Source organism: Akebia trifoliata, chromosome 3 (genome assembly GCF_017979445.1).
Source record: "Akebia trifoliata isolate Shusen 1 chromosome 3, ASM1797944v1, whole genome shotgun sequence".
Classification (NCBI taxonomy): Eukaryota; Viridiplantae; Streptophyta; class Magnoliopsida; order Ranunculales; family Lardizabalaceae; genus Akebia; species Akebia trifoliata.
In genome coordinates, this window is record NC_141377.1 from 28,049,477 (window position 1) to 28,064,566 (window position 15,090).

Sequence of the window (15,090 nt, forward strand, 5' to 3'; positions counted from 1 at the left end):
TGCTGTCTGTATGTGGTAGGGCCTGGTCAACTGCCCGGCCACCTCTTTAGCTCATCTCTTGTCAACGCTAGCAGTTTTTAATAAATGATGGCATTCCCGACTCGCGAAGTGAAGCTCAATCTCTATTCATTAGTTCAGCGCTAAGATGTAGAACTGGATCGTATATGGGTCAAACGAGTGAGAGTGTTGTTGCTTTAAGTCGAAAGGCGAAACAAAATAAGTTAAGTAAAGTATAAGTAAGCGAGACTTTTGCTCGTTATGGAGTTCAAAGGGTTGTTAGGAGTGAGCCAGAAACCTACAAGCAAGGAAAACTGGTTGTATTTGAAAACATTGGATCTAATCAGACCCGGAACAGAGGTGGTTATCCCGGCGTAGGGGATTGCGGGCGGCGCATCGACGATCTTCGAGCAGGTTGAGTTCATTGGATAACCCCAATCGAGTTCAATCTGACTCTTGCCCGCCCTGACGACTCGATTCGGAAAAAAAAAAGCTCAATCTGATCTACGAGCACCCTCACCGCATTCAGAGTCCAGAGAAAGCCCCCTCCGGCTAGAATAAAGAATCAAGATGTGGGGCCTGCCTTGTTATTCATATTCAGTTTCAAATGGTTTGAGCTTGGAAGCAACCTGCTATCTATCGATAGGCGAGAAGAGACTGCTATTGGCTGCTTCGCCTATCTATTCTATTATGGCCGGCTTGGAGACACTTTATAGAGAGGGGGAAGCCTGACTACACTACACCTGACGGTACTACACTATCCGTAGAGCGCTCCTTTAGATACTACGCAAACTCCGGCCCGGGGCAATCAATGAAAGCCGTAGTGCGCTAGTAGCAAACTCCGGCCCCCCAGCAAGCGGAGGCTGAAAGTAGCGCGCCAGTAGCAAGGCCCCTCCGGAGACTTTATAGGTGTAGTTCCGTCATGTTCTGGTTATGGCCGTATCTTGCTGGGTACGATCATAGCTTCATTCATTCGTTGAACCTTAGGGAGGGTCAATGTAATATGAGAACTACAAAGTAAATAAAAATGAATAAATTCAATATTCAATTAAGTAGAAGAAAAGAACCCAGATTCCAAATAAACAAATTCAAACTCGAAAAGGATCTTTCTGATTCTCGAAGAATGAGGGGCAAAGGGATTGACAGCTCGGACCTTCCTGATCCTGTAACTGGTTTCTCCCCTGGTCTATGATTGCTCTCCTTATGACCCGACCGGAAGGTTCGTTCGAGAGGCACGGTACGGTCCGCTTGGGGCCCTTCCGCAATAAATAGCAGATATAAGAAAGCCAGAGAAGGGTTCACGGGCAGGTATACAAGAAAGATCGACCTTTCTTTCGCCGGAAACTAAAAAACCTGGTTATAGGAAAAAACTAGAGGTAAGAGCTCTCTTCCAGTTCCTGTTTTAGAGTTAGAGGTATAATACCTAGTTCTTTACTCTTCTGTGTGAGGTGCCGGACCTTTTGTCGTTTCTTCTTTTGATTCTTCTGACAAAACCCTTTCTCACACCACCCTTAAAATCGACTTTAAAACCGCGAGTAGATGCTGTTTGCTAACAGGACATTGAAAATGTTCCTTTTTATTTCTATTTGCTTGCTGCTATTAGGCATATCAAAGTATAATAAAAAATAAAAAATAATTTTGTGGTTTTTTTTATATATAAAAAAGAAATATCGCCTAAAGACATATTAACATACCTAACCAATTTAAAATACTGTTAAAGGACAGATCGACACACACAAAAAAATAAAAATTTTCCAAAGGGTAAGTCTACACACGTACCTAAGACAAACAAAAAAAAAACTTCTTTTTAAAAAATAAATAAACAAATAAATAAAATAAACTAAACCTCACATGATCCAACAATCATTATTTTATCCTCAATGAAACTACTCTCTTGAAATTCTGCATTGTTTACAGTCGTTCCGAATGATCTTAAATTGAATCATAAAAAATATGTTGATCAAAATATTAAACATAACAATCAATAATAGAGCCAAAAGAAGGATAACCATAAATGAATAAACTGAAACAATAAATAAAAATAAAAAAGGTCTCTACTGGCAATGCTTCCCATACTTGGGGCTTTTCAAGTCTGACCCTCAAAAGTCTCTAGTGGAGTCGCCACTGAAAGCTCTCTCGATCCGCGGGGTGCGCGGATCCACTTTTGATTTTTGAGGTTTGGGAGTCGCCACCTAGTTGTTACGGTTTAGGAACCAAACATTGACTCAAAACGGATAAAAAAAATAACTAATCTACTAAAAATATTGAGTCCGGGAATCACATTACAGGATTAGAAGGTGTTAGGCACCAACTCCGCCCGGCAAACGCCGGTCTCTACTAATTCCCAAATAAGACTACATTACTAAAAAGACATAAATAATAAGTAAGAATGTATATATATTTCCCTTTTACGAATGCAACGATTTTGTTCCCTCAGATCTGATAGAATAGCTCCTTGTACAGTACTCCTCGCTTCTTTCTGTCACTGGATTCGCTTCAGACTTCCAAGGCAAAATATGTGGCGCCCCGCCAAACGCTAACAAAAATCCCAAGGCCGCCTCGAGGCACTAGGTGGCGCCTCGAAATTTCGGCATAGTCTCCTATGTTTATGTTAGCGTTCCACGGAACTTCAAACCTGATAAAACAATAATCAAACAAATCCTGTATATAACATGTGACAAACATATATAAGGTATGGAAGAGAATGAGTGACGAATGGCGTAAGGTGAGGTCAGAGTGGCGCAAAATGGTAAAATATACAAGATTTCAAAAATTTATCCTCACTCTAACATAGTCATATCACTCGGCCCAAAATACTATGTACAACTCTTAGGACGAACTAACTCCTACGAGAAATAATCCCAATGTTCACTGGGTAATAGGCACTGGTCGTCGTTCTGACCAACCAGATGCTCCTCGATGGATGGCTCACCACTCGTCTCCCCAAGCACAGGATCTACAATTTAAAAAAATGGAAGGAAATGGTGAGTAACAATGGTTACCCAGTAGGTCCACAACCAATTCCCACTAATAACCTAACCTAACGTGATCGAATAATCATACTGCATCATTTCAAAATATGCAAGTTTTACAATTGAAGCTACGATTAACTAGTACATATAGCCAGGGATGAGCAACTAAACAGTTTAAAAATTATACAAAGCATCAATCATCCATACTCATTATACATTTTCCATTTATGCAAATATAGTTGACAGCACTGAAATAGTAAACATGCTTTTCAGTTTATAATTCGAAATATAACACAGATACATAATACAAGTGGTGGAGTAATGGAATTTGAGCGTTAGGATTTACGACTGAATCGCTCCTAGTCGAGACATGTTGTTACAACATAAATCTGACTTTTAGTTCCTGATTTTGTAGCCAGTCGCTGCGCTTACCACACTGGTGACCATTTATCCGGCTCAGGCGGGCCGTTTGACGTGATCGTAAGCAATGGGTCTCTTTTTGATGTGTCAGAACGTTCGACTACTACTAGATTGTTAGTGATCACTGACCAATCATCTTCGTCTATGCCTATCAGGCGTGCATGTGATTCCCAAATGACACTCCACTCGTATACGACCACCTTTACAATACACGTTCACTGGTAAAGATAAAAAATGAATGGACCCGGATTCCAGTTGTGATTCCACTCTCATACGCGTCCCATACCACGTATGAGCTTGGTGGTTCCTACCGTACATCCCAAGATAGTGCACCCCTCCGAAGGATGTGACGCACTACCCCTTCAGGTATTCACAAATCCTTCAACAGCTCATAAAATGGCTACGTATATATATATATATATATGATTTTTCTTTTAAAACAAAAGAGAAATTAACAGAACAAGGTTGAGAATGGATATCCAGTTCCTACCAAGCAACTGTGGCCACCCGGCCTGAAATAAATAACAGTACTCAGCGCACACGCTAACATAATCTTAAATAAACATGCAACCCTTTCATTAATAACCTGGATATCCTTTCACCAACCTACATACAACATACAATTTAAAATGCAGACATCACCCCTCGGGTGTGATTCTAACATTTTACCGATTCATCCCTTTTTCATTCTCTCGACATTCTCACTTTTCATCTTTTCAAGTCAAACCATTCGTTTCCAATCTTTCAAAGTCATTTTTGGTCTTTCCATCAAAAACCATCAAAGTTTATTCAAAACAAGATCCCGGTGATGCACGAGACCAAAGCTGTTAAAAACAAGGAAAGCTGATAAAAATTTGGCTAAGTGTCGGAAACTCAATTTTTCAAAATTCTCAAAATTGAAAACAGGTTTTTCGAAATGAAAATCTTGATCACAAGATTCGACACCATATAGTTTTTGTAATCTAATTCAAAGAAATGCGAAAGTTATTACATTTTAAAAATTTGTCGAAAACTACGTTTTGTTCTTGAAATCAAAATTTGGATTTTGATCCTTTGAGATTTGGATCTTGATCCTTTGAGATTTGGATCTTGAAACCATTCCCATTTTTCCGAAATGGGGGGTAAAATCTCAATTTCATTAAAAAAACTTAAAGTAAATGGAACATTTACTTAAATGTTTTTAATGAAATGAAGGGTGGGAAATCAAGTATAAGGTGTGAGGAGGGCAACACAAAAGATAGGAGTCAGTTCTGAAGAATCATTTCTATCGGCAGATGGTCGGTGGCAGAACCAGGATTCTATCGGTGGGACCGACAGTATAGCTTTCGGCAGATGTCAGTGGGACCGACGCCTCCTGCTGACAGTATAGAATTTCACGCGAGCTTTGGGTTCATCGTTGGCAGAACCCTGATTCTGTCGGTGGGACCGACAAAATGCCTTCGGTAGGTGCCGGTCGCACTGACCCTTCCCGCCGACTGCACTAAATCCTCACTCGAACTTTCGAGTTTTCGATCCCTTTTTCAGATTCTTTGTGGCGCCCCGCCAAACGCTAACACAAATCCCAAGGCCAAATACCAAGGTACTAGGTGGCACTTCGAAATTTCGGCATGGTCTCCTCTATTTATGTTAGCGTTTTACGGAACTCAAACCTGATAAACAAATTTATAACAAAACCTGTATATAAAAATGTAGATACAGGAAAAATAACAGCGGAAGACTAATTACATCTAACATGTAAGTAGATCAGAGTGCGGAAGATCTAATCATATACAGGCTTACAAAATACTCTCACTCTAACATAGGCCTAAACTCTCAATCCAAAAACTACATACATCCTGGATGAAACTAGCAATTCTAACGGATGTAGCCTTAGTGCTCACCAGGCAATAAACTCTGATCGTCGATCTGACCGACCAGATACTCCTCAAATACTGACTCTACGCCTGTCTCGGTAGCTGCAAGTGCTGAAAAAAAAAAAAAATAGGAGGGAAAGGGTGAGTAACGAAAGTTACCCAGCAAGTCCACAGCCAATTCCTACCAATAACCCTTCCTAAGCATGATCGAATAAAGCATACTGAGTATTTTTAATACATGCAAGGTTTTACAAGATAAAATACGATCAACTGGTACATATAGCCAGGGATGAGCAACTAAACAGTTCTAAAAATTTCACATAACATCAATCATCCATACTCATTATACATTTTCCATTTTATGCAAATACCGTTGGCAACATTAAAATAATAGACATGCTTCTCAGTTTGTAATTCGAAATATAACGACATATACATAATACAAATGGTGGAGTATTGGAATTAAAGAGTTGGGATTCACGACTGGATCGCTCCCAGTCAGGACATGATGTTACAACATAAATCTGGCTTTTTAGTTCCTGATTTTGTGGCCGGTCGCTGCGCTTACCACACTGGTGACCATTTATCCGGCTCAGGCTGGCCGTTTGACGTGACCGTAAGCAATGGGTCTCTTTTCGATGTGTCAGAACGTTCGACTACTACTAGATTGTTAGTGATCACTGACTAATCATCTTCGTCTATGCCTATCAGGCGTGCATGTGATTCCCAAATGACACTCCACTCGTATACGACCACCTTTACAATACACGTTCACTGGTAAAGATAAGAAAGGAATGGACCCGGATTCCAGTTGTGACTCCACTCTCATACGCGTCCCATACCACGTATGAGTTTGGTGGTCCCTACCGTACATCCCAGGATAGTGTACCCCTCCGGATGATGTGACACACTATCCCTTCAGGCATTCACAAACCCTTTAACAGCTCACAAAATAGCTACATACATATATGATTTTTCATTTAAAACAAAAGAGAAATTAACAGAACAGGGTTGAGAACGAATATCCAGTTCCTACCATGCAACCGTGGCCACCCGGCCTAAAATAAACAACAGTACTCAGCGCAAGCGCTAACATAATCGGAAATAAACATGCAACCCTTTCATTAATAACCTGGATATCCTTTCACCAACCTACACACAACATATAATGTAAAATGCAGACATCACCCCGCGGGTGTGATTCTGACATTTTACCGTTCATTCCCTTTTCCCATTCTCTCAACATTCTCATTTTTCATCCTTTCAAATCAACCATTCATTTTCAATCTTTCAAAGTCATTCTTTTGGTCTTTCCATTGAAAACCATCGAAGTTTATTCAAAAACAAGGTCCCGGCAATGCACGAGACCAAAGCTGTTAAAAATGGTAAAAGCTGGTGAAAATTTGGCTAAGTGTGGAAACTCAATTTTTCAAAGTTCTCGAAATTGAAAACGGGTTTTTCGAAATGAAAGTCTCGATCATGAGATTCGACACCATATAGTTTTTGTAATCTAATTCAAAGAAACGCGAAAGTTATTTCTTTTGAAAACTTGCCGAAAACGTCGAAAATTACGTTTTGTTCTTTAAACCAAAATTCGGATTTTGATCCTTTGAGATTTGGATCTTAAAACCATTCCCATTGTTCCGAAATGGGGGGTAAAACCTTAATTTCATTAAAGAACTTAAAGTAAATGGAAAGTAAAACATTTACTTAAATGTTTTTAATGAAATAAAGGGTGAGAAATAGTGTATAAGGTGTGAGGAAGTCAAGCCAAGTGTCAGAACACTGTTCTGAAGAGAACTGTGTCTGTCGGTGGCTGTCGGCGGCAGGAACAAGATGCTGTCGGTGGAACCGACATAATACACATCGGCAGATGTCGGTGGGACCGACGGTCCTGCCGACAGTGTAAAATTTCTCGCGCTGTTTAGCTTCGTCGGGGCAGAAGCTCCATTCTGTCGGTGGGACCGACAGAATGCCTTCGGTAGGTGCCGGTGGAACCGACCCTACCCGCCTACAACCTGAACCTCACTCGCGATTTTTGAGTTTTTCGATCCCTTTTTCGATTTCCTTTTCCATTCTTCGAATCATTCAACCCACCCACGATTTTTGTTATCAAAATTCGATCAAACATAAGCAAAACACCTACTTCTACCATGAATTTGAAATCGAACAACAACTTTCTACGATTTAAATGCAAACAATAAGTTTTGTTTTAAAATCCTAAATGCACATTTCGGAAATCTAAAGCTACCAATAAGAATTGGAAGTCCCTTACTTGGTTGTGGACGCCAAGGATACAAGCTAGCACTACAAATCAGGGTTGGATGGCTCAAGAGCCGAGGTTGGGCTGACTTGGATGCGAAACGAGCGAGGGTTTGCAAGGTACCCGACAATGACGTTCTCCTTCGCTTCTACAATGAAGTATAGACCTAGCTCCTAACTCGATGAAGCCCTCGGACGGAAGATGTGGAGGTTTACTCGAGCTACCCGGCTGATTTTGATGGAGGATGGGGAAAACAAACAAGAATGAACAACCAAAGGTGGTGAAGTTGTAGCTCTCGACGTGGCCGACAACTTTGTCTTCTTCGTCGATGTTCAACTCGGCTTCGTTCGGGCTAGAACTTGAAGGGAATGGGTTGAAACCCTTGGGTTGAGACGTGGCTACCGTTTGGTTTCCTTGGAAAAGAAGAGAAATGAAATGAAATAAAAGAAATAAGATTTCTTTTATAATAAAGCTGATGGCATACTTGTAATTTTCCATCATTTCTAACTTCGTTCGTAACTTAACCATTCGGACTCGGAAATTGACAAGTGAATATACCATTTCGAATAATTTTTCGATTCGGATCTAATGGTGTCATCAAATCTTTTTGATTCTCGCTCTAACGAAATTCCACTGTTTTGGGTCCCACTTAACGCGAAATTCGAGGATTCTATAACTTTTTCCTCCGAACTCGAATTCAAACTTGCTTACAGGCTAATGTATATATTTCGATCCTTTTGAATCTAATGGCGAAGTCGATTTTCCTCAAAATTAATCATAGCAATATTCGAGTATTTTACTCTAAGTCTTTCATTCGATACTTCCCTCCAAATCTCACCATTTACTTTCCTCGAGATATGAGTTGAAAATCTGGGGTGTTACATTCTTCTTCCGTTCTTCGAATCATTCAACCCACCCACGAGTTTATGGTTAAAACTTGATAAAACAAAATCAAAACATCTACTTCTACCATGAATTTGAAATCAAACAACAACTTTCTACGATTTAAATGCAAACAATAAGTTTTGTTTCAAAACTTAAATGCACATTTCGAAATCTAAAGTTACCAATAGAAATCAAAAGTCCCCTACTTTGTTTGTGGACATCGAATGTGATGAACTCGTACAAGGATCAAAGTTGGTGGCAAGAGAGTCAATGTTGAGTTGAGTTTGATGCAAGGTAAGCGAGGGTTTGCAACTCCTTTGACGACAGCACTCTCCTTTGCTTCCACAATGAAGGGTGGACATAACTCTTACTCGATGAAACCCTCGGTGAAAATGTGTTAAGATTCACTTGAATCACACGGTTGGGTTTTGATGGAGGATGGGGAAAATAAATGAGTGTGAGGTTGTAGTTATCGTCGTAGCTGACAACTTTATCTTCTTCGTCAGAGTTCAATGGTCCTTCGTTCATAACAGATCTTGAGGAGAAGAGAGGAGAACCTAGGTTGAGAAAAATCTGAGTTTGGATTCTTTAGAGAAAAGGGAAACAAATGAGAATAAAAGAAAGTTTACTTTCTTTTATAAAAAGCTGATGGCATACTTGTAATTTTCCCCTCATTTCTAGTTTCAACCGTAACTTGACTGTCCGGACTCGAAAAATGACAAACGAGTATACCGTTTCGAATAATTTTTCGTTACACACCTAACAGTGTCATCAAATTTTTTCTGAGTCTTCCTCTAACGAAACTTTACTATTTTTGGTCCCACTTAATGCAAAATTCGAGGATTTTGTTAACTTTTTCACCCAAACTTGAATTCAAACTTGCTTACAGGCTAAAGTATATATTCTGATCGTTTTGAAACTAATGGGGAAGTCGATTTTCAACAAAAACGAACATAACATAATCCGAGCACTTTACTCTAAGTTTCCTTTTTTTTAAGAATATTCTTCGAATAAATACTATCTGATCTCCTCGAGATACGAGTTAAAAAACACGGGGTGTTACAAAATACCTCCTTCTTAGATGTGAATTTTTTCGATTTGTTTATGAATTTCTAGATGTTTTTGAAGGGCTTCTAAATATTTTTTTGAACTAAAGTTGAGGTATGGATGTTAGGTAAGGAGTTAGGACTTCAAAATTAGGATTTATAGGAGGTTAGAGAAGCTTTCTGACCTACTTTTTTTAGGGTTTATTTTTTCATGGGAAAATAGGTTGTGAGGACCCCTATTTATAGATTTTTTAAGTGTTTGTTTAGATAGAATTAGTGTTTAATTATAATTCTTTTAGTTAGAATTATATTTTAATTAGAATTATTTTAGGTAGAGTTATATTTTAATTAGAAGTCTATTAAATAGAATTATTATTTAATTAGGATTATTTTAAATATAATTATTATTTAATTAGAACTCTATTAGAGTTTTGACTTTTGATCTTATTTGATTGACTTTAAGATTTTGACTTTAGTCTTATTTGATTAACTTTAATATCTTGTCTTTAGTCTTACTTGATTGACTTTAATATTTTGGAGAACGCCCTTTATTATATCTTTAATTCTTTGGGCCCCTAGATGGAGGGCTCCTTGAATAAATATATTGGCAACCATCAATAATTTTGCCTGAGAGCCTGATTGATCAATTTTTTTGGTTCAAATTTTTAAATTTATTTTATTAATGTTTCTCTTTACATTATTTAATATTTTATTTATTAATTTTAGAATTTTTAATTATTAAACTTGTAAAATTATTGTTTTGCCCTCAAAGTGGACTTTTTGCGTTTTAAATCGTTTTTCAATGTTCCAGGATGTTTTGGAATCGATTTTTCGTAAGGAATTCAATGGGAATGTTAATTTTTACATTTATAAAGTTTTTTGTGTGAAATGGTCGTGAACTTTATGAGGGGCATTTTCGTAATTTTGTCGAATTCTGTGAAAATTGGTGAAATGATTTATTTGATTTCGATTTGTTGTTTTATGTGTTTGAAAAAAATTTCTTAAGCGTAATGTAGGCTATAGGGTTGTTTTGATGTTAGGGGTATTTTGATAATTTAATCATTTTTTAGTGATTTTTATCGTAAAACTTTTTTTATCTGCAAGATGATGATTTCTATGTTTCTGGGATCATATTTTCCTAGCGTAGCGTAGTTTCTATAGTTTTGTCAGTACGAGATACCTCATCCGGATTTCTGAAACATATCTAGTAACAAAATAAAGCACTGGAATAAACATCCATCATTGAGAACCATTACGATCAGGTTGACGAGTTAATTAATCAGGCAAGTGAAAAAATGGAGTGTCTACATTGTCCCTACGACATTAAAATAATTTTTTTAGTTAATTTCTTCGACAATTCGTCTAAATAATCCGGTGACTAAGTAGATCTTAAAGTCATAGGTATTTTCTTCTTCAGTGTCGGATATTAATTCTCATCATAAATGCATTTAATTTTCGATTGAACGCAACGTACGCGAACTCATTTTTGAACTCACTCGATTTCTATTTCGATTTCAATCACACAGGTATAATGAACATCAATTTGTTAATTTTATAATAATATAATATAATATATATATAGATGAATACAACTATGTATCACACATTCTAACACACTTTAACTTGTAATATTTTTATAATATTATATTATATTTTGTAATATTATAATATATTATATATATAATAATATTTATATTTATTTTAATTACATTCTACCCTTTTAAAATTTTAAAATTTTCAAATCTATCATTTTTTTTAAATAATTATAATTAAATCTAATTTTAATAAAATAATTTATTTTAATATTTTAATAATATAAAATAATGAAGTAATATATTTTTTTCATATATTTTTCTTTTTTTCGTTATGTCCTTTACATTAGACCAATTTGAACTGTATTTCTCGAATTTTCGAAATTACTCATCAATTTTTCTTTATTGACTAAAATTTCCCTTACATCCTAAGTTTTTTTGATAAAATTAATATTTTTATAATTTATCATATTAAACTTGAATTTAAATATATTGATAGTTTAAACTATGTTTTTTGATGCTTTTGAATTCAACGGTAATGTATGTTTGATCAAAAGAGCTCTCTATAAAATTTTGAATTTTATCTACTTTGACTAAATGTTCTAATTCTTCAATCATAATCATGATAAGGTTTTTCGAATTGTGTATTTTATTTAACAAATTCTTCTTTTAGAAATTGATATTTAAAATCGATAATATAATGATTTATTTTTAATAATTTTTTTTATAGGAAAATAAGTCAATATAGTTGACTTATTTTTTCGATATGCATAATAAATTTCATGACGTTACATTATCAATCCAAAAAACAAAATAGTAATTGATATAATATCAATGAAAGAAACATGACATTGTCAAGGTATTCTAGATCTCCTTCCCAGCCATCAAACTTTACCTTCTTTCTTGTCTCATGTACAATTAGGCTCACCTAACTAGTTATTAAAGACGGGCCCTTCATATATAAAAAAAAATCAATGTGGATGGCATCCTCCATACAATTACATTCCACGTGTCCTATTAACTATACAAGTACATATCATCGTATATATAATGTGGACATAATTGATCATACATGTGATATTATGATTTCAGATCTCGTCCAAGAATGGATGCTCGATTTCGATCGGTTAACAATGAGATAAGTCAGATGATATTTTGAAAATCTCGAACGAGTTCATAAAAGTTAGATTAGTCAACTGAGATTTCGTATTTTTTTATATTAAAATATTAAATTATTTATAATTTAAATATTTATTATCTAAATAAAATATAACAAAAACTAAGTAAAAATGGTTTATTTCGTCCAAGATGAGATGACTTATCCAAGATAACTCGATCTTGCTCAAGAATGAGGCTAGATGAGATTTGAAACCATGCCTTGTATAGTATATCACGCCATTTGATTTGTTGTATGACCTAACCAGTTGAAAATATGGCAATCACTACCAATTGCATCATACTACACCAAACAAAAACAAATCACAATTGAGGATATCATTCTTGCAAATAAATGCCTTTTAACAAAGAAAAACATACTTGACGCCAAAGAAAAGAATATCACACTATATATATTTATTATCCCAGCCATAGCTGCCGACAAGCACAATCAAAACGTTGGTGCATATTTGACATACACCTATGTTTTTCCAAAATGTTGACATGGCCCCACTTTGACTTCAGTCTTTTCTTATTGGCTAATATTGAATTACTTAAATGTCCTCATCTTCAATCTCTATCCAAAAAATCTCTGAAAATTCACCATCTTAAAGCTCTTTAATGTATATGGTAAAAATTTTGTAATCCATTCAATTTTATCTTCAATTCAACTTTTTCAATTTTACCTAAACCTTTGATTTTACTTTGAATTTTTTTTTTATTTTCTCAAAAAATTCTATTTTACCTTAGAGATTTGAAGGTTGAAGTAGAAAAATCTTCATGTTTAAAGATGGAATATCGAATGTGGTAGACATTCAGGTCATTTTATTAGTCTATCATAAAATATTTAATTTTTTTTATTATTTATTATAAAAAGGGTATATCAAATATTTTCCTAAACCCTATGAATTTTGGCATTCTTAATTGAAGAGTTTTAGATTTATTATTAGGTGGGTGAGAGAATCCTGGCCATGAAATATTAGGTCATAGATTCTTTATACGACACGTCTGGACTGAAGTCATTACCTACTTATGTCACGTGGCACACTTTGACCCATAGACCCCATGGATTTTTGCCCAACCTATATTGGTGGATCTCTACCAATATCCGCTGCTCACAAAGGACTAGAATTTCTACTGTGGATTGGATTGAAGCAAGTTTTTTAATGCCTAATAGGAGACTCTTGTTAGACATCTCTCCTTTAATTTTTTAAAATTTCTCGTTTTTTCATATATATATTTTTTTTAATGAAAGTATTATTCTTTGAATTATTGAATTATTCTAAATAATTCACACATTTTAAGATGAAAAAAAAAATGTATTTTTTTACCAATTTTATAAATTTTTATAAAACTCAATGGAAAAAATTGCTACTATAATTTGTTGTATGTTGCAAAATTGTGACAAATGCTCCTTTTTATATTTTAAAAAATAATGCCATGAACCTCTACATTTATTTGAGATTATACCTTAATTTTTCAAATTGATGATTTGTCCCTTGATTTTGATCTTCTTTTATAATCTAATGGAACAATAACTTTAATACCCTCATATCACCACCATCATTATTACCATCACCAATATATCATCATCACCATCGCTATCATATTACCATTATTTTCAAATTTTTTAAATGAGACGGGTAATATATGTATGAAGCATATGTTGCATATTTTTCATTTATTGAATTTTTTATCTGATTTTTACAATTCAAAATCGAAAAGAACTCAAAATTTTACTATATTTCAAATTGCTAACATGGAATAGGACTATCAACGGATCCTGTTCAAATTGGTTTGGGATTAATTTGATAAGATTAAAGTTAGATCAGAACCAATCAGTTGTTTATTGGATTGGATCATATTTCATTTGTATAATCTTAATATTTGGATTCAAATCCTATCCAATAACAATTGGATCACATTGGAATCAGGATTGGATTGATTTTATACATGTATCATTCATCATCACCATCAAAATCTTATTATGAAAATTTGGGATCAACCAAACCAATTGTCTTTCCATTACGCTTTGTTTGTAATCAAATCTTTTTCTTCTTAATATTTTAAATCAGTTCTTCTTATTAGGATTGTAATGCATTGAACATGCCTAAAGCTCGTTTCACTTGATTCCAATTTGAGTTCGCGATTCCTGCTCTAGATTGAACCCAATTTATAGAATTCATTTTGTAAAGGAAATTTAAGTCATTTACATTAGTCTTAGAGAAGAAAGACATAGGCCAAGGGGCAATCCATCACTTTGAAAACACAAGTATTTATTATATTGACTAAAGTGCAGAGGGATTAATTATTTTTCAATACAAGGGTATCTTTAATATTGATCAAACGTGGGGGGGGGCATCTCTAATATTGATTCAAACGAAAAAGACATACAAGTTCATTGTTTTCCACGAACCCAATACTATTCGAGTTGAGAATCGATTCACTTTTGCCAATTTGTGGATTTACATAATAGGGATGAATCTCGTAATACTGGTTCAAATCATCAAAGTCAATTTTCTCTTATTTTATTATTGTAGGTATAAAAAAAAAAAGATTAGCTCACCCCCCAAACTCGTATCTGGATGACGATCTCCTCCTAAATCCTACAAAAAATCTCAAATTTAGGAGGATTTCTTAAATCGAGACCTTCTAACGATCAAGTTAGCAAGAATAAAGAAAGTTGAGTTTTGAGAACGAGTAAAAAAAATTCATTTTTTATGAAAATCTTGTGAATATTTAGTATCCTACATGAATTAAGATTTTTCTATTATTGTCTCCTTCATTCTATGTCAATCTTCCGTTCTTCCTTATACTAGTCCTTTTCAAATTTGGTTCGATAACGACTATAATTAAGTCAGGATCTTAAAAATCTATAGAAATCTCTTATATTAATTCAATTTGATTATCTTATTATTTCCATGCATATTGATTCAACCTTTTTATATGTTAGTGGTTACTTGGTGA